The sequence below is a fragment of the Anabrus simplex genome, chromosome 6 (genome assembly GCF_040414725.1).
Source record: "Anabrus simplex isolate iqAnaSimp1 chromosome 6, ASM4041472v1, whole genome shotgun sequence".
In the NCBI taxonomy this organism is placed as follows: Eukaryota; Metazoa; Arthropoda; class Insecta; order Orthoptera; family Tettigoniidae; genus Anabrus; species Anabrus simplex.
The window spans coordinates 343,025,940-343,047,815 of NC_090270.1; the positions used below are offsets into that span (position 1 = coordinate 343,025,940).

A 21,876-nucleotide genomic window follows, 5' to 3' on the forward strand; every position below is an offset into this window, starting at 1 on the left:
GCTAGCAGCAGTGCCAGACCTGTAGCTCAGATCCTTTCAAACAGAACAAAGATGGCCTAGGCCACCATAGCTCAATTGGTAGAGCAACCGACGTGAAATCGGGAGGTTGTGGGTTCGGATCCCACCGGTGTCCGGCTGGCCATTTTTGTTCTGTACTTAACATCTCTTCAACACGTACTACATGTACGTAACACAACCTAAAACGTTGAAAGTCTGTTTCGATTAAGTGATGCATGTTATTTGATGTCTGCTGTAGGATTTTCTTTTGAACTTGTGTAAGGGTAAGTTAAGCTAAAATGTGAAGCACCAGTCACCTTAAAATTCATACCAATGAATTTGAAGATAACACATTCCTACATTCTCATATGGTATCATTTCTATGCATATCCATTACTAGAATGGCTGAAAAATTGTCTTCTGGATTGGTACTTTACTTCAAAATAAAGACCATCATTTTCAATTATTTGAACCATCTCTGTGATAGCATTCAAATCTATTGACAGTATTGACCCTTGGATTTGGAGACAAATGTTTCTTACCTCTTCAAGATTTTAAAATTTTCCTCCTAGAAGAGAAGTTGTTATGGACTGAAACAAATCAGAAGATGTAACATCTGGACACTTTATTGATTGAAGTAATTTTATTCTATCTAATTCCTTAATTTTCTGTTGCGTTAATGTTGCTCAGTATGCAGGAGCATTGTCTTGCTTTCTTTCTGTTGAGTTAGTGACTACTTCATGCTTCATAAATCCAAGCCAGTTGCTTACAGTAGAACCCTATATCAATGAAATAAACTATTTGAGACCAATATAAAGTGAACAGCACCTCTGAAATTCTATCCACCGCAGGGGATTGTGTTTTACCCAAATAAACATCACACATGGCTGTTATTATGCTGCAAGCTATAGTCAGAAGACCCACTACTTCCATCAATCTTAATTCATACTTTTCTTTATAATATGGAAATGTGAGTTCATAGATATCTCACTTTTTTATTTATGAATATCTGCTAGTTTTCAGAATCCTTAAAGGTAGGATCACCTATAAATCCGCAAGCGCCAGGCTGAGTGGCTCAGACGGTTGAGGCGCTGGCCTTCTGACCCCAGCTTGGCAGGTTCGATCTTGGCTCAGTCCGGTGGTATTTGAAGGTGCTCAAATACGTCGGCCTCGTATCGGTAGATTTACTGGCACATAAAAGAACTCCTGCAGGACTAAATTCCGACACCTCGGTGTCTCCGAAATCAATTAGAGTATTTGGTGGGACGTAAAGCCAAATAACATTATTATTAAATCCCCAAGCGGAAGCTGCTGGAATGGTTGTCGTATCTGTCCTCATAGAGGATCTATCCAGCAGAATGTTCATGTACTTTGTGTAACATTCCTTAAGGCATCCTCACCTTCCTTTCCCCTTATCCAGCTCGTGCCAGGTCGGAGCATTTACGGCACTTCTCCACCTTCCTCTCTCCTTCCACCATTCCTCTTCAATCATTTTGTCCCATTCCAGGTTTCTTTTTGTTGCACTCATTGTTATTGGATTGATCCATCTTGTTTTGGGTCTCTCCTTCGCTCTCTTTTTCTTGAACTTCATCTCCATCACCTGTTTTAATATTCTTTTTTCTTCCATCCAATTTACCACGAACCTACTACGCTGGCATAGGAGGGGGAGAGGTGATACTCCCACGTGGCAGATAGGGGAGTCCTAACCAGCTTGCCGGCGGACCAAACACACAACCGCCTGTGGGTGGGGGACGCAAACGAAGAATACACCCATGGTATCCCCAGCCTGTCGTAAGAGGTGACTAAAAGGGGCGACCAAGGGATGACTGGATTTGAACCATGAAACTACTTATGATTAGTACCACCACGCGGGGAACACCATGGGTCGCTGTTACTTGCGTGTAGTACCACTATGTTCGGTACCAAATAGATTTGTGATTAGTAGCATTATATGAGCGACACCAGGGTTCTGGCTTGCCTATGATTAATACCCACTATATAAGGAACACCACGGGATAGTACGAGTCCCTGTGGTTAGTACACTTATGTGATGAAAACCATAGGTTTGCGTTGCTTTTAAATGGCGCCGCTATGTGTGAAACACCATAGGTCTGTATTACATGTGCGAATTTCATTACCTGTGAGTAGTACCATAACGTGTGGAATACCGCGAGTCTACGACACTTTTGATTAGTACCGCACCATGTCAAGTACCATGGTTCTACTGTCCAAGCGATAAGTACTGGAGAAAACAGTGGAAAGCCGGAGGGGTGTTTCCAGGGTTTCTCGGGAAATAAGAAAGGAAATCAGCAGTTACAATGTTCATTAAATAAATAATGTAGAAATAACAAAAAAAATTAGGAAAATTCTAACAATGATTAATATATTATATTTCAGCACTTGGCCTTGAGCTAAAAGTTGCCACAGGCTGTGCGAACAAGAACAAATAGGTAAGACTGTGTCTTATGATAGCTGTGAAATGAGATTACAATCTTCAAATAATTAATTTACGTTGAAGGCTGGTTAAAAAACCAGACCAAATAAGTGGAATAATTATAAATACTTGAAAAATAAAGCTATCAAAACAACAAGGTTAAAGATAGGAATTTTGAAAAAATTTACAGTGTAGCACAACAGTACTGAAATTGAGTCTTAACACACAAGTCTCCACCGGGGAGTAATAAGTTCAAGAAAAAGGGGACCTTTTGTCCAGTATCTTCATTATTCGTTTAGGAACTGTAGTAAATGAGTTTGCAGATGAACCAGCCGTCATCTGGGTAAAACATATCCATAGACACAAATTAGGTAAAACCAGTCATTAAAAAATAATTCAATAGATACTGGTGCGAAGACCAAGCCTAAGCCGGTGTTGTTATCATGTTCAAATGTAAAGTACAAGGCCGACAAGGCCACGTCGGTGTAGCTGGCTGGCTAACATGCTTAGAGCAAACCAGACCTGAGCGATGAAGGCGAGGTAAACAACCTCGAGTTGACTGTAGCAAAGATGCACGCTGAAGAGAAGTTGCTATTACATATGCGTGCAGCGAATATGTTTCTCAAGAAGGTACAGCATAGTAACTGCTGCGGAACACCAGGCGGCGATGCCGGCCAAATCCGGAATGATAAGGCGAAGCATACAGGCAGGCATGTCGCTTAAATAGCACAAAGGAAGATTCCAGATTCAACGCTACATAGTACTGGAAAACTAACAAAAGTAATTTACAAACTGTGCACGGAAATCTTAACAAAAAATAACCAAACAAGAAGAAAAGGGGAACCCAGAAAGAATATCCTTAAAATTTACAATTAATAAATATAGTAAATACTAAATGCAAATAACGAAAAGAACCAATAAAAGAAGAAGAAAGCGCAGAAGGATACACTTTCGGTACCAATCAAGAGAAAAGTTGCCGGTGACGTAAGCAGTCATGTTAGGGTGCTGCAACCAATCAGAAACCAAGAAGGAATGACGTAGGGCAGCGCAAAGTGAAGGAAAATATGTGCACAGAGTTCGTTTAACCGGTAACATGAGTGCACGTCGAAGGAAACTTGTAAGCAATCAACGAAAAGTAGCCAGATCAAAAAAAGTAATTAAGGTAAGAACAGCATGTAACTTAAATTTAGAGAAATATAAAAGGTACCGAAAACAGCGAAAATTATCATCAAATGGTACGTTCATGAACGCATGAACAAAGTACCATTATGAGAGGCCTATATTTTGGACCCCTTTAGCTTGCAAGCATCCTCGATTCAATATTGAGCTATAGAAGCAGTCCCTTGGTCAGTATTACTATTGTTTTCCATCCGTTTCTGAGACTGAGGCATTGCAGGCTGATTCCACTGATTGTTTTAACTTCACATCCATCCGTTCATTTTTCGTCCTCACGCTTTGAATTCCGGTCAGTGGAGGATTTTGGATTTTTATTTTGTCATTGCATTTCGTCTCATTTCGTACCATCAGGGGCAGATGACCTAGATGTTAGGCCCCTTAAAACAACAGGCATCATCATCATCATCACCATCCAATTTACATCTTAGTGTATTCCTATCAATTCTATCATTATTTAGATTTTCTATTCCAACTTCATAACATCTTATTTTTTCACTCTGTCTTTCCTTGTCTGTCCTATCATACTTCTTAGGTATTTCATTTCTCTGAATTGAAATCAGCTAGTTTATCATTCCTAAAAACATCCTCATTGTTGCATAACAATGGCCAGCAACATACAGTGCTTGATTTACATAGCAGATGTGCAATGGTACACCTTGTGTTCTGACACGCTTTCAAGAGTCAAATACCTTATCATACCCAACTGTTCCTCATTTGGTGTCTCCGAAGTGGCGTGTTGAAGTGTTGGACTCGCACTTACTTTAGAGCTGCTGTGCATCATTGCCTAACCATGCACGGGATGCTGCTGCATGGGTTATTACAGTACTCGCGTGCAATGCCACATTGCTGGACAGAAGAGTTCAGTCTAGGCCTGCTCACTTTCATTTGACGTGTCCTTATATTTAATATGACAAAAAAATTGTAGCAGTAACTTCAAGGACAGTCCATGAATTTTTCAGCTTTTTTCATTAATCAGTTTGTACAGGGATGTTGGAATATATCCTCTCATTATCTACATAGCAGAAGCTACTGTCAATCACTATTGACATAATAAATGTAAAACAAAAGCTAAAGATTTCCACCTATTCAATACTGTTTGTTGTAACTGTAAAAAAGTTACATATATTTGTTGAAACTAGTTTTGGTTTTATTAGAGACCTTCATCAGTCAAAATAAATAGAAGTTAAGGCAAGACAGTAATTATAGATAAAAATTTATGAAGCAAGCATGTGTTGCTGAAATTCAGTGCAAGACAATGAAGATTTGGATGTCAAACACTCATCACAACCCCATGTCCTGTGCAAGCTCTTAGCCTTCCTCCAATTTGAAGAATGCACCTCACAGAAGTCCAGGTGAAACACTTAATACCAGCACTTGAGGAATCTTCTAGAACTCAGCTCAGCTGAAACAAGTGTCTTTTTTTTTTTTTTTTAAGAAAGAGAACAGAAGCTTTTAAAATGTAGTGTTACAGAAGAATGCTAAAGGTGAGATGGGTAGATCGAAGCACAAATGAAGAGATACTGAATTGAATTGGTGAGAGGAGATCGATTTGGCAAAATTTGACCAGAAGATGGGACGGAACACCTTGTGTTCTGATTTGTTGAAGTGTTGGACTTTGTTAGTTTTTGAGGGAAGTGTAGGCAGTAAAAATGGCAGGGGTAAAGCAAGGTGTGAATATGACACTATTAACTTAATGCCTTTATTTCTTATGCCTGTTAAGTGTGTCCATCATCTGCCAGTCAAGTATTAGGCCAGGTGGCTTGTTACGGTCTCAATCCATGTTTTAGCTGGATGTCCAATAGATCATGTCCCCCTAGGTTGGTATCAAACTATGGGCCGATTGCAGAAACGGTATTTAGACGATATTTACGGTTAATCAATGCCTAAGTATGGCTGCCGCATTGCAGAGACGTTATTTATCACTTAGACACTGTTTAAAACCGAAGTTCAACCGGTCATGTTTAAACACTGCCAAGAGCACTGTTTAACCTCAAATTAGAGGAGTGAATCACAGTCAGAGGTTATGTACCATGAAATATGTAATTTGTATTATCTTCTTGAGACAATTCCGGGAAGAAAGGTTAGTCCGACGGACAGCCTCTCTGTGGGTATCATTATTTATAAGTTTCATTTCCATATTGATTGGATGCATGTAGATAGACAAGAAAAATGTTCCACCTATCAATACTATTTATTATGAGCAGATTCACATCGGTACCGGTTTCGACTCTTTACAGTCATCATCAGCTGATACAGCTGGCATGTGTCACAAAGATAATGTTCATTAGAGCATCCAGATGTCTAATGGGGTTGTGGATTAGATATTCTCGTCATATTGTTTGTGATTATATGGGGTAAAACTGTGTCTAAGACCAATATGGCAGTGAAAAGCTTAACTAAACTTGAAACAAATTGTACGTATGCATTAAACACATTAAAAACACAAGAAACATATATATATAACGAACGCTTGGTGAGTTTAAACACATTAAAATATTAAAAACGTGTATGTAAAAAACACTTGTTAAATTTAAAAGTTCATGCTTTGCAAAGTTCTTTCTTCAGGATCCTTGTTAGGTTCTTGTACATCTATGTTTACATTGTTTGGTTTCGAAAACAATTCTTGAAGATGTTCTATTTGACGAAGTATATATCATATACATTCGTAGCGAAACCCAAGTCGTAGGATGGTCAAGTATTGTTGAAGCTCAGCTGTTGATATATTTTAATGGATTTTGAAGTGGATTGTAGTGTCTTGCACAACAAGCTCTTAAACATAACGCCGCTCGACCACAATAACAACAGCAATAATAGCAGCTCCTAAACACGAATACAGACGAGGGAGGCCACCACTAACAACTTATATTCACCAAAATTAAAATTCAAGGCATATGATTCCATAGATCATGGAGTGCTCATGAACGTTCTGCAGGAGTTTGGAGTGGATGAGAAATCTCTGGCCATAATTCGACAATCTCTTACAAACACCTTTTTTCAAGTCAAATTTATGGGCGAACTCTCAAATCCATTTGAGATAAAAACGGGTTTGAGGCAAGGAGACAGCCTTTCTCCACTACTCTTTAATTGCATTTTAGAAAAAGTTATTAGGGAATGAAGGTTTAGAATGACTGAAAATGGAATGAAGAATGGGGTAAAGATAGGTTGGGGGGAAAATGCGATGGTGTTGGACTGCCTTGCCTTTGCAGATGACGTTGTTCTTATTACAGACAACCGTCAAACAGCCAAGAAACAAGTTGAAGAACTACAAAATGTTGCAGTCAAAACAGGGTTAAGAATCTCTTTTGAAAAAACGGCATTCATGGATTCTACAAAAAAAAGTGACACAGACAGACTTGTTACACTGTATTGGGATATCCAGCATGTGCAAAAATTTAAATGCCTGGGAGAAATACCCCCAATGGAGATGAAAAGGAGGGATTAAAGTAGAGGGTGAGAAGGATGGAGTTGGCATTCAGACTATGTCATGACACCTGTAAGTCCAAGTCCCTCTCAATTCAGGCCACTGCACAGTGGTTAGAACAGAGTGCCTTTATGGAGCAGAAACCTTGACGACGCTGGCTGACCCAGTCCTTGAAAAAAGAGAAAGAAGATTTTTACGAAAAATCTTTGGCCCAATAAAGTCGACGAGTGACCCAAACACATTTCGGTTAAGATCGAATTTGGAGCTCTACAAGACAGTAGAAGGAATCACGACTGTGATGAGGAAAAGGAGACTGACATTCTATGGGCATATCAAAAGAATGAACCCTGAGAGATGGCCAACAGGATACTTCTTTTGCAGGAAAAGTGGAAAAAACAACCGGGATGGCTTACACAGGTTCACAATGACTTGGCAGAAATAGGTATCAAGGAGGAGGATATAAAAGAAAGGACATCATTTAGGAAGAAGTTTGCGGGAATGAGGGATGCGTCTGAAGAGCAACATGCGAAACACGGTACATCTCAGTGGAAGAACGAGCAAGAAGAAGTCAAAGACTCAAGAATCTTTGGCGAGAGTGTAAAGAGAAGGGTATCAGTCTGCGTGATAGAAGGAAGATTGTGTAAACGTGGCCCACAGGTGGCCGTATCGATATATATATAATTTCAAAAATTGATTTTTTGTAAGGAAATCATGGAATTTCAGTCATCGGGTCCCCTAAGGCAAACAGAATAACATAACCACATTGGAGACGATACATGCCACAAGATGTAAATAACATTACAAAAGGATTTGCCTGTTAAATAATATTTTAAAATACTTCAAGAAGTCCAGGAATAGCACAACAAAGGTAAGCAAGTTCTACCACTTCACTGCAGTTTACTGTTAGTTCACAAAACTGTTAGTGGTTAACCCATGCAAAGTAAGGTTAAGTTAGGTGATATACACACAGACGTGCCAACTGCCCCGATTTCAGGTTCTCCCTCTCTCCTGATCGCAGAGACTTATCTTCCGATTTTGAGAACAGATTTAGTGTCCCTGTATTTTTGTTAAATCCCAGGCTTTTCTTCGCTCTTTAAGTAGCTGGAGAGAATTGATGTTCAGTAGGCTCTGGAAGCTGGTGGTGTTCTGAAATATGACAGAATATCTAACGTAATGCTTTTAAAATTTTATCGTTTCCACATAGCAGTGCCAAGTCTTTAGCATATGTACAAGGACAAAAACGCAATTCAGATCAAAGATTCCTGAAAAAGAATTCTGGAAATAAAAGTAAATCTTAAAACCTGTTCAACAAGGCCAGTGCTTCGAGCATAAATCTACACAGTTCAGAAAAATTAGGGGAACATGTTTTTGAACATATGCCATGCTCCATAAAACAATACCTCACACCCAGGTATATTACCAACTAAACCTTTATTCTTTACCATTGAAGTATACAAAAGAACATCGATGGATTTGCGTTCCTTTTCAGAACACAAACGGAAATGTCCAAATAGGTGCGAAAACAAAGTGATAACAGTCTCCAGGGTGGATTTTTATCACAGTTGGAGAGCTTCAGTATGTTGTATGTCCTCCATGAGCATTTATCACTGCTTGGCACCTACGTGGCATGCTCCATATAAGTCGACAGAAGTCACGTTGAGGAATCAGGTCCCATTCTTCAATGAGAGCCTGTTCAAGGTCTTGGAGAGTCTGTGGTGGGACAGGACATCCACGAACACTTCTGTCAAGCCTATCCCACACATGCTCAATGGGATTAAGGTCTCACTGCTGGCCATTCCATCTCTTGAATGTCCAGTTCTAGCAAGCTCTGGTGATGCGCGCTACATGAGCCCTGGCATTGTTGTGCATGAGTATGAATTCAGGGCCAACACCGTATGCAGTAATCAACACATGCTGTAGCAGTATCTGCTCGATGTACCCCGTTGCGGTAAGATTACCATGGACGACGACAGGATCCATACCCCATCAATACTGATCCCACCTTCACAGGACCTTGTCCAAATCAGTCGCCTTCCCTGACAACATTTAGCAGGTACTGCTCGCCACGACATCTCCATACACGTTGACGTCCATCACAATGTGTCAGGGGAAATTTGGAGTCGTCTGTGAACAACAGAGGTTGGCAAAGTTGCCAGTTCACGTGAGTATGGGCAAACAGAAGGTGAGATGCGCGATGTTGCTGCGTTAAACGGGGCACTCGAACAGGACATCTGGGTCGTAAGGACACTTCTCTTAACCTGTTCCTACTGTCTGGTCAGACACCTTGACGCCAATGACCCTCCCGAGGTCTTGTTGCAGTTCTCTGCCAGTTGCTGAACGACACCGCAACGCACAGGTGGTCAGGTATCAGTCATCCTGTGGGATTGTCATACTTCCACGACCTTATCCAAACCTGCTTGTGAACTGGCCTGTCTCATTGTAGCAATTCCACAAGCGTTGAATAACTGACAGAGGGACATTGAGGTCCATAGCAAGACGACAAAAAGTCCATCCTTCCTGGATCAAACCTTGTGAATTGAACCTCGTTATGATGGCTCATGGGATGTGCTGGTTGACGTACAATGTGCTCAAAGGACCGCAGCAGGCTGTGTACTTCACGACACATGAACGCACCGCTATTCACATTTTGTTTTGAAGGGTCACCTGACAGTTTAATGCATGGCTGCGCATTCAGATGAAGTACAACTTCGATTTGACATACCCTGAGTAGCTAAGGTCTCAAGGTATGCTGTATGACCATTGGAACCCCATCTACCAAATTAACGTTCACATACCAGATGTTACAAAACATGTTCCCGTAATTTTTTTGAACTGTGTAGTTCAGAAATTTATGAAGGGTCATGTGTTCTAAAGCTCAGATACATGCAGTATTTCAGTATTTCTAAATAACTAAATAAGATAAATTACATAATTAAGTAATATGATGCATTAAATATTCATCAAAGTTACGTCATCAATGATGTGTTGTAACATGTTGGGATATGCTGCAAAAAATCTCCTGGTTTTTAAATTTTGAAAGTCTGTACAAAAAAAAGAAGAAAGAGTATTTATTAACTTATTCTAGAAAAATGTATTACTGGGATGTAAAAGATTGTTATAGATTGGGGTGTTGTATGCAAACATTTGGAATGTTTAACACAAAATTATTAATTGACATATTTATCAGAGCCCAAAACCTATGGAAAGGTAGATTTTCATAGAAATGAAAGTAGGAGCAACTAGTAGAGAAGGTTATAATATACAGTCCATACTTTAAATTAAGTGTAGGCTACTGTTTGAGATTTTAACAGGGTCATTAACTGTGCAGATTCCAAGATAAACATCTCGAAGGAGTTGCTAATTACCAGTCATTATATACAAAATGGATTGTTGTGAACTTCTGCATTACCAGAGGATTCAATTGCTGTATGAACAGGATGAAGACAAAATACTTTACGATAGTGCTGGAGTTCGTGACTACACCTTATTTATGCTTCAGATAGAATTTTCAGTACCAGCTCTTGTGCTGAAATAAATTCTTGCTTGTAAGAAGTTCAAAAACAAATTTGAATATGTTTCCAAGCTGAATGAATGTTGAGGATCATTCTCTCTTTTTCTTAAAACTCAATTACACTAGCTAGCTACTCGCAAACTCGCTCACTGCTACTAAATTCACTCTCTGTATACTCGCCGTTTGCTGTACTAGTGTGAGCGAAGTTGAAGGTTGGGCTTTTTTGTATATGCTGGTTGTTGTACTTATAAACTTGCCTTGTATAATATACATAACATGTGAAGTTGATGCATGTTTTCAGATATTGCACAAGGTCAGCAGAGTTAGTTATTGTTATTACCATTGCACTTCGAAAGGAGTTTGAAACAATGAGAAGGAAGAAATCTAGAACAGTGTACATAAAAGAATGGGTGAGAAAGTTGAGAAAATCCAATACTGTACTGAAAGAGTTGAAGGATGAGTATCCTATAGCCTCCTGGAATATTTGAAAATTGGACGGAGTCCAGTTTGATGCTTTAATGTATATGATTGATGGAATGATCAAGGAAAAAGATACCAGAATTAAAATTGCAATCCTAATTGACAGAAAACTAGAAGTAACACTACATTATTTAGCAATTGGTGATTATTCAAGTCTCCAAAATAAATGTTCAAGTTCAGAAATGTGCAGTTTCATTATTTGTGCCAGATGTCTGGTTGGCAGGTGAGTGAGTTTTCTAGCTGTTTCTTAATTGACACTCGCTGTGTTGGCTGCAGCATGCTCACTCGCATGCTGTTTTACGTACCGGTGAATAACTTGTAAACTTTTCCAATGTAATAAAGGTTTTAGCAAATACTCGAAAATTTTTCAATTTCCTGACACTTAGCTTGATCCTACATCCAGGACATTTTCAGATATAGTGCCAGGCTGATTGGGTCAGATGTTTGAGGCACTGGCCTTCTGGCCTCAACTTGGCACGTTCAATCCTGGCTCACTCCCTTGGTATTTGAAGGTGCTCAAATATGTCAGTCTCGTGTCAGTAGATTTACTGGCACGTAAAAGAACTCCCGCAGGACAAAATCCTGGCACCTCGGCGTCTATGAAAACTGTCAAAAGTAGTTAGTGGGACATAAAACCAATAACATTATTATTATTATTATTATTATTATTATTATTATTATTATTATTATTATTATTATTATTATTATTATTATTATTATTATTATTATTATTATTATTCCTGGGGTTTTGTGGATCACAGAGCTGTAAGAAGGTGCGGGCATGAATTGGCTGGATATACGAAGATTGAAAGATTGATTTAAAACTTTAAAATTGACAGTTTTATTTCTTTTCTTAGCCTTTCCCTTCTTTTTTTTTTCTGTTCAAATCTGAACACTTTGCAATTTTTACCAGAGCACTACTGCTCCTTTCAAACAATAGTCAAGGAGATGGATCTCCCATTTTCTTTTACACCAATAGTAAGAGCATTTTCGCTCTATCAATTATCTATCAGACCACACTCCAAACATTATACCATTCCAGAATTCCAGAGGCACTATTCAACCTTTACATTAATAGGAAGAGCATCTTTGCTCTATAAATTTACACTTAGGAATCTATTTTCAAAATTTCACATCTTTCAGGCCTATCAAAGGCACAGCCTACATTTTACAAAATTAAACACTATTCACTGTCTTAAATGCTTAACAGTCTGGTATCTTTAATATGAAAAGAATAGAGTTTAACAGGGGTAGCGAGTACCCATTCTACATGGCCTTCGGTAAAAACAAAAGGTTAAAATTACTAGCCCAAAAATTTAAATGGTGAGGAGGCGGACACTTGCGCTCCTTGAAAATTTAAATGAAATGCTCAAAGCCCTATTTGGACTTATGGCCCGATGTTACAGAGGTTAAGCCTATACTATGGAGCTGACAAGATGGAAAAAAAAGTTTAAATTACAGAAATTAAAAGATAGAAAAGGTTACAAAATCATAGTCACCTCAAAATCTAGTTGAGAGGGAACACAAGAGGATACCTTACTCTCCATTCCCTGATTTTAGTTAAGTTCTTTCAGCTTGTTTGAAATTTATATTTAAAGTTTGAAATTTACATTTAAAACATAAAGTTACATTACTAAAGACTGGAAACCTTCCTCTCAAGCTAGATTTTAAAATGGATCTGTCATTATCTTCAACTGGTGGACCTCCTGAAGTTGGATGAGGCGCCCCACCCTCCCACCTCCGTTACGAACACACACTCTAGGCTGGAACGATCACTAAGACAACCTGGTCTGAAAATGTGCCAGCTTTTATAGCCGAGAGGAAAGTTCCAGAAAACTCTGGGCCAAGGTCCTGACACAACCCCAATTCTCATTGGATAATCAATTAAATACAGTTGAACCTGACTTACACGTATATCAAGGGGAAGAGAAGAAACTACTTTTAACTCAGAATTACTTAGAAATCAGACTTACACAGTACATCACATATTTACTGAAAAACCAATGGAATAGACCTACATGTATAAATCCTTGCAAATAATAAATAAATTATGACAGGAAATATTATTTTGAACTTGGTCCAGCCTTAAAGAAATCAAATAGTTTGGCTTGTTTCACTTTTCTTGCATTAAGAGTATAAATCTCCTTTAGCAAACTTAGTAATGAATTCAAAGCATTTTCACTACAACTCTTCGCACTGATGTAACGCCTACACACTTCGATTGCACTTAACACTTCCCTCAGTTTAGGAGTCAAGATTCAAGCGCCGCGTTGTTGGCATAGTACCAAACGAAACTGCGAAACGCAGGCAACCAAGAATGAGTTAGCTGGAAAATTTATAATGTCCAATAACGGATCATTATATTGGTATTATAAATTTACTCATTCAGGACAAATATTTTAAATTCCCTATGGGAGTCAACATCTGTATTAATTGTTGGCATAGATCAGCAATAATCTCTTCATCCGGTTAGTTCTCCACATACAGCCAGATTATTATCGAAAAGCACAAAAGTATCGAATTCTATACCCTCCGGTAGCGTTAGCTCATTGTTAGACAATACTTCGTCTCCATAATCATCATTAGAGACAGTCTCTTCTGGTAAGACACCCGGTTTGCGGAAACATTTGCTGGTTGTAGAGGATAGTGTTATTAAATGTTAAACCAGCATTTTTCTATAATGCACTTTGAATTTTTTCTTTTTTTTTTTTTTTTTTTTTTTTTTTGCAAGTTGCTTTACGTTGCACCGACAATGATAGGTCTTATGGCGACGATACTTTGAAATTTGCTGTTGTTCCCACGAAGGAAATTCTCATATTCAAACAAATTTACTGTATTTTATGTTGTTTCCGCACCAAAACCGCCCACTTTGCTTATCATGTATCTCAATCTTTGGCGGCGTGTCACAAACGACGAAGGTAGTGGGGGAGCGAATGGGGCTCTCCTTTGTTAAGCCGCCAGTAAGTAAGGGTCAACAATGTCACTCGGCGAAACTCTTTGTGTTCTGTTTCAGCACCGAAACCCGATTTCTCTACTTCCATCTACGCCGGCAAAGAGGAAACTTCGTAAGTCCAGTAGTTTCTTTTTAAGAAGTACATTCTCATTGCAATTACGCAAAACTCAGTTATATTTCACTGACACTTAATACGTATAACAGCGAATTACGTATAAACGGATTACGTATAAATAAGGTTTAATTAACACGCTTTTATATTTTGCCGGGACCTAAAGGAAATTACGTACAAATACGAATTACGTAGAACAGAGTTACGTATAAAGCAGGTTCAACTGTATAAACATTTTCTCATTGGTGAATAAATAAATGTACAAAATTTTTCATTGGCCAAGGCCTTAAGTTGGCGGGAAGAGACAGAAGTGTTGAAAACTTAACCTCAAAAATAAACACTTCACATTCCAATTTAGGAAACCTTTACATACAAAATTTATCTAGAATTTTAATAGTTCATCTTTACACCAGAGGACACAACATAAGTTTATAGTAGTGACATCTGTTGAGAAACGTCCAAACTTCTTGTACTAGTTGCACGACCAACTGGATCCCTCGCTGCGCTCCTTATACCGGCCTTGACAATCGCTTGTGAAGCTGTAATTGGAAAGTTTCACTGTAATGCCACTGGTGCACTGGCTTAGTACCTACTGACAGGAAGATGTATACCGCAAATTGCTGCATTTCCAGTTTTATTTATATGGTTTTGCTTTCGTAAATGTTGGCAATGTGTTCGCAATGAGGTGCTTGTTGGCTTGATATTGAGATCTGATAGTTATGCACTAGTGAGTTTAATTTTTATTGTGTAGTGTAGTGATTATATTTTTTAATTGTGTTTACAAATCTTGGAATTTGTGACATTCTTGTGCACCTTTTCATACTTTGAGCAGAAATTTTATGGAAACAAGAACAAAGTGATTTCTCGCTGTAACTTAGTCCTGAACAAGGATTTTAATTTATGTGCTAATTCATTTTTTAATGTTGTGGTGATTTGCTTTTCTTTAACCGTGTTTGGAAATATTCGAATATATATTGCTGTGTGCCTTTTTTGTATTCCGAACATGAAAAAAAAAAAAAGAGCAAAGGGACACTAACATTTCACAAATTCTCTGTAGACCAGGACAAAACTACGGAGTGGCTAAAATCAGGTAGCACTCTCATCTTAGTTTTCCGTTTCTATTTCGGGTATTTACCTTCGTTCTTTCTTTCTTACTCTGTTTACCCCTCCACGGTTGGCTTTTCTCTCAAACTCAGTGAGGGATCCCACCTCTACCACCTCTACCGCTCCTGTCCTGGAGCGTGAGACTGCGGGTCTGGGGATACAACTGGGAAGGATGACCAGTACCTCGCCCAGGCGGCCGCGGCTTCTATGCTGAACAGGGGCCTTATGTTGGGGGTGGGAAGATTGGAAGGCATAGACAAGGAAGAGGGAAGGAAGCAGCCGTGGCCTTAAGTTAGTTACCATCCCGGCATTTGCTTGGAGGAGAAGTGGGGAAACTATGGAAAACCACTTCGAGAACGTCTGAGGTGGGAATCGATACGCCCCTCTACACAGTTGACCTCCCAAGGCTGAGTGGACCCGTTCCATCCTTCGTACCACTTTTGAAATTTCGTGGCAGGGCCAGGAATCGAACCCGGGCCTCCGGGAGTGGCAGCTAATCACCCTAATCAGATATTTTTACTGGTGAATTTTCTTTCATAGAATAATCCTTTAGGCGGTGTCATATTTGCCATATGATAGCAGCACAAAGTAATTTAATAGATATATACTTACGAGATATTGTAATAGGAGTTGAATCATGGCTGAGAGATGATATAATGAATGCAGAGATTTTCTCACGGCACGTCAATGCTGAAAGATACAAAAGATTCTCTGCCATGGGATCCCATATGAAAGAGTCCAACCACAAATTCACCAATATAAAACAGGACCTTCAAATTATCTGTATGATTAATAAAGGTAATCTTATGAACAACCTGGAAAACATCCACATCGTTCTTGATAAATTGGAAAACGGTGAAGAGAATCTCAACGAAAACAACGAGCATAAAAACATCTTATATGAGAATATTAGCAAATACTTAAAATGGGTAGACATGAAACAGACTAGACGAACAAGAGATATAATCAGACACGACATCGCAGAAGCACAGCCCAATCTCCCTCCTCCCTCACATGTTATTTTAGATGACGATAAAACTCTACTTCCCTTCTCTCCAGAGCTTTCCATGAACTGTCAAACTGTATCACATCGTTACTTCACCAGGTCGCGCTCAAAGACAGACCCTCTAGACAGCGCAGAATAAACATCTTTTCCAAACAAGAACGAGGGGCAAGATGACCTATTCTGATGACCTCCATTTTTATCAAAGGAGTCTCCAAAGAACTTTTATTTGTGCTTATTGTCAATGTTTTTCTTTTCAGTTCTTTATTTATACAGCTGAAGAGGACCACTAAGTGGTTGAAACATGTCCTGTAAGTTTTAATTTTATTCAATTTTGCCTGAGGCATTAATAAAGTATCGATTAGGTGGTTATTTATACTTACTTCTTGATTAAACATCGATACGGTCATGAAATGGACAACTTGTAATACTGGAGTGTGTATCGTAGAGATAGGATAGGAATGGTAGAAGGGGGAGTACTCATTCTCATGAAAGAAGAATTTGTAAGCTACGAAAAAATTAAAGATGACAAGCACGAAATTCTAGAGGTAAGGCTCATTTCTAAAGATATTAGGCAACTTGATGTCTTTGGAGTGTACAGACCAGGAAAGGGTAGCGCAGATGCTGATTCAGAATTATTTGATAATATAATCAGCTATGTGGGAAACGATAAGGAAAGGAATGTGATTGTAGCGGGTGATCTCAATTTACCAAATGTCAATTGGGAAGGTAATGTGAACGACAGGAAGCATGACCAACAAATGGCAAATAAGTTAATATGGAAAGGGCACCTGATTCAGAAAGTGATGGAACCAACCAGAGGGAAAAATATCCTGGATTTGGTGCGGGTAAAACCAGATGAGCTCTATAGAGAAACCGAAGTAATAGATGGTATTAGTGATCACGAAGCGGTTTTTGTCATAGTTAAAAATAAATGTGAAAGAAAGGAAGAGATTAAAATTAGGACTGTTAGGCAGTACCATAGGCTGATAAAACAGGCATGAGCGAGTTTTTAATAAGTACCTATGATCGGTGGAAAACGGTAAATAAAAATGTAAACAGACTCTGGGATGGGTTTAAAGCAATTGTTGAGGAATGTGAAACTAGGTTTGTACCTTTAAAGGTGTTAAGGAATGGTAAAGACCCACTATATTATAACAGGGAAGTAAAGAGTCTAAGAAGGAGGTGTAGGTTGGAAAGAAATAGTTAGAAATGGCTGTGGAAGTAAGGAGAAATTGAAGGAACTTACTAGGAAATTGAATCTAGCAAAGAAGTCAGCTAAGGATAATATGATGGCAAGCATAATTGGTGGCCATACTAATTTTAGTGAAAAATGGAAGAGTATGTATTGGTACTTAAAGGCAGGAACAGGTTCCAAGAAGGACATTCCAGGAATAATTAATGAACAAGGGGAGTGTGTATGCAAGGATCTTCAAAAGGCAGAAGTATTCAGTCAGCAGTATGTAAAGATTGTTGGTTACAAGGATAATGTCCAGATAGAGGAGGTTACTAATACTAAAGAAGTATTAAAATTTACCTATGACAGCAATGACATTTACAGTAAGATACAAAAGTTGAAAACTAGAAAAGCAGCTGGAATTGATAAGGTTTTGGGGGATATACTAAAGACAATGGGTTGGGATATAGTACCATATCTGAAATACTTGTTTGATTATTGTTTGCATGAAGGAACTTTACCATATGAATGGAGAGTTGCTATAGTAGCCCCTGTATATAAAGGAAAGGGTGATAGACATAAAGCTGAAAATTACAGGCCAGTCAGTTTGACATGCATTGTATGTAAGCTTTGGGAAAGCATTCTTTCTGATTATATTAGACATGTTTGCAAAATAATAACTGGTTTGCTAGAAGGCAGCTTGGGTTTAGGAAAGGTTATTCCACTGAAGGCCAACTTGTAGGATTCCAGCAAGATATAGCAGATATCCTGGATTCAGGAGGTCAATTGGACTGTATTGCGATTGATCTGTCTAAGGCATTTGATAGGGTAGATCATGGGAGGCTACTGGCAAAAATGAGTGCAATTGGACTTGACAAAAGAGTGACTGAATGGGTGGCTCTGTTTCTAGAAAACAGAACTCAGAGAATTAGAGTAGGTGAAGCTTTGTCTGACCCTGTAATAGTTGAGAGGGGAGTTCCTCAGGGCAGTGTTATCGGACCTTTATGTTTTCTTATATATATCAATGATATGTGTAAAGAAGTGGAATCGGAGATAAGGCTTTTCGCAGATGATGTTATTTTGTACAGAGTAATAAATAAGTTACAAGATAGTGAGCAACTGCAAAATGACCTCGATAATGTTGTGAAATGGACGGTAGGCAATGGTATGGTGATAAACGGGGATAAATGTCAGACTGTGAGTTTCACAAATAGGAAAAGTCCTTTCAGTTTTAATTACTGTGTTGATGGGGTGAAGGTTCCCTTTGGGGATCATTGTAAATACCTAGGTATTAATATAAGGAAAGATCTTCATTGGGGTAATCACATGAAATATGATTGTAAATAAAGGGTACAGATCTCTGCACATGGTTATGAGAGTGTTTAGGGGTTGTAGTAAGGATGTAAAGGAGAGCTTATTTGTCTCTGGTGAGACCCCAACTAGAGTATGGTTCCAGTGTACCCTTACCAGGATTACTTGATTCAGGAACTGGAAAAAATCCAAAGAAAAGCAGCTCGATTTGTTCTGGGCGATTTCAGACAAAAGAGTAGCATTACAAAACTGTTGCAAAGTTTGGGCTGGGAAGACTTGGGAGAAAGGAGACGAGCTGCTCGACTAAGTGGTATGTTGCAGGTTATAAATTTCTTTTTCTTTGTCCGTATTGAAGATCTACTTCTGATACAAATTCTTATAATTTTATTGTATTGAATATGTGGTAATTAACAAAATTATAAGAATTTGTATCAAAAGTGGTATGTTACATGTAATTAATTACATGTAATTAATTATTAAAAGGATTTTATAATTTTAATAAGTGGTATGTTCCGAGCTGTCAGTGGAGAGATGGCGTGGGAGGACATCAGTAGACGAATACGTTTGAATGGTGTCTTTAAAAGTTGGAAAGATTCACAATATGAAGATAAAGTTGGAATTCAAGAGGAAAAATTGGGGCAAATATTCGTTTATAGGAAGGGGGGTTAGGGATTGGAATAACTTACCAAGGAAGATGTTCAATAAATTTCCAATTTCTTTGGAATCATTTAAGAAAAGGCTAGGAAAACAACAGTAGGAAATCTGTCACCTGGGCAACTGTCCTAAATGCAGATCAGTAGTTATTGCTATTGCAGAACACATTTTTATCCAAGGTAATCTGAACTTTAACATTTAAACATTGACAAGTAAGAATCACTACTTCTATGACCATAAGGCCAACGTATGAAGTGGTGTTACCTGAGCAATGGGGCCGATGACCTAGATGTTAGGCCCCTTTAGACAACAAGCATCATCGAGCAGAGAACATTTTACAATTTATTTACTCAAAATACTTTTCTCTCACTGAATTTTTATTTAAATTATTCTTCTTTTTTCACTATTTGTTTTACGTCACACCGACATAGATAGGTCTTATGACTCCTGTGTAATAGGAAAGGGGTAGCAGTGGGAAAGGAACCGGCTATGGCCTTAATTAAGGTACATTCTGATGTGAAAATGGGAAACCACGGAAAACCATCTCCAGGGATGCCGACATTTGGGTTTGAACCCACTATTTTCCAGATGCAAGCTCACAGCTCACAGCTGCACGCCGTGTGGCTAACTTGTAAAAATTATTGTCTGAATTTAGCATGGCCAGCTTGCTCGGTATTTAATATTCTAGTGAAAGGTATGAATGAAATGTAATCTGAAACTATATATATTGAAATTCAAATTTAAACATGTTTGAGTCAAAATATTTATGTTATGCATACAACGAATATGGAAAATTAAGACTTTAATGTTTTGTCCAGCCCCCTTCCTGAGAGCAGCACTTGAAGTATTTTAAAACTCTAATTGAACAGCGACTCTTAATCTCAGTATTAACATCAGAAGACAAAAGTATTGTGGTAAGTTCTGCTATGTATCTATATGCCATGATAATAAAAACGAGTACTATTATTCCTCACAATTAAGGAACGTCAGTTGGACTACTCCATCCTCCACAGTTTCATTTCACGACGTTGTTTTGGCAAATATCAATGAAAGTAACTTTTAGGATTAATCATTTTAACAGTATTATGATAAATCGGCAATCAAAGTCAATATATTTTCCATGAAGAAGTATGCATTTCTACCGCAAATAGGTTGGCCGCCAGCACCACGTGTCGAGCTGTGTAACTACTCCAATTACAGTGCGTGGACCCGATTGTCAAGGCCGGTAAGGAGCTAGCTAGAGCGACGCATCAAGTCTGCCGCGACTAGTTTCAAAGTTTAAATTTCAGATGGCATTCTCCAAGGTGCTTACTTTAAATGTACGGGGTGGGTGTACCTCTGTTGTTGTTATTGTTATTATTATTATTATTGTTGTTGTTGTTGTTGTTGTTGAAATATTGTACTAGATTCTACGACTTTCATATTGAGTACGTGGTCAGGGCCCTACACTGCTGTTCTGTTGGAAAATTTATAAGAACAGTGCAGTCATGCCCAGTTTCTTGGTTGAGTGATCAGTGTCAAGACCTTCAATTCATTGGGTGCCGGGTTCAATTCTTGGCTGGGTTAAGGATTTTAACTGCAGCTGGTTAATTCTTTTGACTTGTAGACTGGTTGTTTGTCCCAATACATGCAACAACCACAGAACTAGCCAATAGTGAATACATTCCTCCACATAGGGCCGTTTTCAGAAAGGGCATTCAGCTGCAAAATAGTACTAGGGTGTGAGGCAGTAGGAAAAGGACGATGTGCAGTCATCTAAGCCTCATTCTAAAGATAACTTGTTGATTAAGAATGCAATCTAACATATTAATGCGTAAAATTCTACTTCATAGTTATTACTAAGTTGTAAAAGAACCTTCTTAACCAGTTGACTGAGATATTCCTAACTTCTTAACCCTTTATAGGGTAGAAAACTGACACTTAATACTCTGAAATTATGTTGGATTCCCATAAATAATTTTTAGAGACTATTTGTTTTTACCCCCCATGCCGCAGGAGCCCTGAAGGACCATGGCCTGCCAAGCGACCACTGCTTAGCTCGAGGGCCTATAAATAATGAGGACCGGGCGAGTTGGCCGTGCGCGTAGAGGCGCGTGGCTGTGAGCTTGCATCCGGGAGATAGTAGGTTCGAATCCCACTATCGGCAGCCCTGAAGATGGTTTTCCGTGGTTTCCCATTTTCACACCAGGCAAATGCTGGGGCTGTACCTTAATTAAGGCCACGGCCGCTTCCTTCCAACTCCTAGGTCTTTCCTGTCCCATCGTCGCCATAAGACCTATCTGTGTTGGTGCGATGTAAAGCCCCTAGCAAAAAAAAATTATATAAAAATAAAATTTAAAAAAAAGAAGTGTAGTGTGGTCAGCACGATGGCTCCTCTTGGCCGTTATTCTTGGCTTTCTATACCAGGGCCTCTGTCTCACCATCAGATAGCTCCTCAATTTTAATCACATAGGCTGAGTGGACCTCGAACCAGCCCTCAGAGGCAGGTAAAAATCCCTGACCTGGCTGGGTATCGAACCCGGAGCCTGCGGGTAAGGGGCAGG

General features: G+C 38.8%; 1 protein-coding gene across 1 annotated transcript in view; it reads left to right on the forward strand.

Annotated features, from left to right (window-relative positions):
- Positions 1-21,876, forward strand: part of Neurl4 (neuralized E3 ubiquitin protein ligase 4) — a 426,720-nt gene that overhangs the window by 84,510 nt on the left and 320,334 nt on the right. The gene's annotated exons all lie outside the window — the stretch shown is intronic.